Source organism: Otolemur garnettii, unplaced genomic scaffold (genome assembly GCF_000181295.1).
Source record: "Otolemur garnettii isolate 467f Iridium unplaced genomic scaffold, OtoGar3 scaffold00082, whole genome shotgun sequence".
NCBI classification, from domain to species: Eukaryota; Metazoa; Chordata; class Mammalia; order Primates; family Galagidae; genus Otolemur; species Otolemur garnettii.
Genome location: NW_003852477.1, coordinates 4,152,703 through 4,156,121, shown reverse-complemented (window position 1 = coordinate 4,156,121; position 3,419 = coordinate 4,152,703).

Sequence of the window (3,419 nt, the reverse complement as noted above, 5' to 3'; positions counted from 1 at the left end):
TGGAGCAAGCAGACGTTCATGGGGATGGGGTAGGAGAAGGAGCCTCAACCTAAATCTCATACCTTATATAAAAAGTAACTCAAAATAGATCATGGACTTAAGAAGTAAAACATCTACAACAATCCTGAAAAATAAGAACAATCAAAACGATGTGGTACTGGGACTGTTAGGTGATTGCCCCAGAAAGCCCCTTCTTGCTTTCAACAGACCAAGACTAGCTGTCTCACTCTTAAAGTTACAGCTCCTTTCCAAGCACAAGGAGTTGCCCTCTGAATAACAGGAAGTTGCTTGCTAGACATCTCCTTATCACCCAGTCACAAAACTTGCCTCATCTCCCTGTCCCAATTACCCACTGAAAATTTTAAACTTATGTCCTGCCCCTAATGGCTCTTCCCACCAGAGCAGTAACTCCTTAATGGCTATTCTACCGTCCTGTCACCATTCTGAGACTTCCCCTAGCTGAACCTATATAAGGGTGAGCTTTTCTTTTGGTCTCTCTCTCTCCTCTTCTCTCTCCTCTCCTCTCCCCTCTTTTGTCTCCTCTCTCCTCTTTTCTCTCTTCTCTCTCCTTTTCTCTCTGCTCCTCTCTCATCTCTCCTCTTTTCTCTCTCCTCTTTTCTCTCCTCTTCTCTCTCCTCTTCTCTCTCCTCTTCTCTCCCCTCTTTTGTCTCCTCTCTCCTCTTTTCTCTCTTCTCTCTCCTCTTTTCTCTCTGCTCCTCTCTCCTCTTTTCTCTCTCCTCTTCTCTCTCCTCTTCTCTCTCCTCTTTTCTCTCCTCTTCTCTCTCCTCTTTTCTCTCTCCTCTCTCCTCTTCCCTCTCCTCTTTTCTCTCCTCTTCTCTCTCCTCTTTTCTCTCTCCTCTTTTCTCTCTCCTCTTCTCTCTCCTCTTTTCTCTCCTCTTCTCTCTCCTCTTTTCTCTCTCCTCTTTTCTCTCTCCTCTTCCCTCTCCTCTTCTCTCTCCTCTTTTCTCTCCTCTTCTCTCTCCTCTTTTCTCTCCTCTTCTCTCTCCTCTTCTCTCTCCTCTTTTCTCTCCTCTTCTCTCTCCTCTTCTCTCTCCTCTTCCCTCTCCTCTTCTCTCTCCTCTTTTCTCTCCTCCTTGGTGCTGCTCTGCAGCGTCTCTCCCTCACCAATAAAGACTTTCGTACAAGCCTTGATAGTCTGTGAGATCTCTGCTGGTCGAGTGCTGCCCCTATGTACAGACAGGTACATAGACTCTGATACTTAATTTTAGGTGTCAGTTTGACAAAAATAATTTCTGGTGTGTCTGTTAGCACGTTTCTGAAAGACATGAGCATTTGCATCAGTAGACTGGGTAAAGAAGATCTGCCCTCACCAATGTGGGCAGCCCTCATCCAGTCTCCTAAGGGCCCAGCTAGAACAAGAAGATAGAGGAAGAGTAAATTCATTTCTCTCTTTCCTCTTCTCTCTCTCTCTGTCTCATCGATCTGGGACATCATCCTCTCCTGCCCTTAGTGATCAGAGTTCCCTGTTTCTCAGGCTTTCAGATTCAGACTGGAGTTACACCTCAGATCCCCTCCTTCTGAGGTTTTTATTTATTTTTTATTTTTTTGAGACAGTCTCATTTTATCGTCCTCTGTAGCGTGCTATGGCGTCATAGCTCACAGCAACCTCAAACTCTTGGGCTTAAGTGATTCTATTGCCTCAGCCTCCCAAGTAGCTGGGACTACAGGTACCTGCCACAATGCCTGTCTATTTTAGCTGTTGTTGTTGTTGTAGTTGTCATTGTTGCTTAGCAGACGTGGGGCAGGTCGAGACCCACCAGCCCTGGTACATGTGACCAGCGCCCTAGCTGCTGAGCTACAGGCGCCAAGCCTGAGGCTTTTAGACTCAGAATTATACCATTAGTGCTATTGGTTCTTCAGCTCACAGATGGCATATTGTGAGACTTCTCAGCCTCCATAATCATGTGAGCCAGTTCCCATAATAAATCTATCTGTCTGTCTCCTATTGGCTCTGTTTCTCTAAAGAATTCTAGTACCTAGACCAATGTAATAGGATAGAGAGCATAGACATAAAACCTCACATATACAGTCAAATGATTTTCAACAAGGATGACAAGACCATTTAATGAAGAAAGAACAGTCTTTGCAACAAAAGGTATTGGGAAAACTGGATATCCACATGTAAAAGAATGAAATTGGACTCTTACCTTAAACCACATACAAATATTAAATCAAAATGTAAATCATAAATACTAAACCTATGAAGTTTTCAGAAGAAAACATAGAGGAAAAACTTCATGACGTTGAATTTGGCAATTTTTTGGATATGCTACCACAAAACACTTGAAACAAAAGAAATAATAGATAAATTGGATTAATCAAAATTTAAAATTTATGTTCAGCAGAAGACACAATCTACAGAGTGAAAAGTCGTGAGCTTCAGTCCAAGGCAAGTAAAAACAAGGCAACCCATGGAATGGGAGAAATACTAGCAAACCATATAAACGATGAAAATTTAATATCCAGAATATGCAAAGAACTTCTAAAACTCAGCAACAACAAAATAAACAACACAACTTAACAATGAGCAAAGGACTTGAATAGACATTTTCCCAAAGAAAATATAAAAATAACCAGTAAACACATGAAAAGATGCTCAACATCATTAATCACTAGGGCAACATAAAACAAAATGACAGTGAAATACCACCTCACTTCCATTACAAGGGCTACTATAAAACATTTTTTAAAAGAAAAAACCAACAACAGGTGTTGATGGGGATGTGGAGATGTGGAACGCCTGTGCACTATTAGTGAGAATGTCAAATGGTACAGCTGGTGTGGAAAAGTTAAAAAGAATCACTATGTGATCTAGCAATTTCTGGAGAGATATATATATATATATCCCCCCAAATTGACAGCAGAGTCTCCAAAAGATATTTGTACACCCATGTTAATAGCAGCATTATTCACAATAGCCCAAAGGTGAAAGCTACCCAAATGTCCATGAATGAATAAATTAATTAATGACTAAATAAAATGTAGTATATACATACAGCAGAATATTACTCAACCTTACAAAGGAAGGAAATTCTGACACATCATACAGCATGGATAAAGTTTGAGGACATTATGCTGAGTGAAATTAGCCAGTCACAATATGACAAATAGAGTTTCATTATACTTAAGTGAAGAAAGATTCATAGAGACAGAAAGGAGAATGTTGGTTGCTTCAGGGCTGGAGTTGGAGGGAAGGAGGAATGGGGAGCTGGTACAGTTTCAGTTTGGAGAGATGTAAAGAGTTCTGTGGGCTCGGCGCCTGTGGCTCAAGTGGCTAAGGCGCCAGCCACATACACCTAAGGTGGCCGGTTCGAATCCCCAGCCTGGGCCCGCCAAACAACAATGATGGCTGCAACCAAAAAATGGCCGGGTGTTGTGGTGGGCACCTGTAGTCCCAG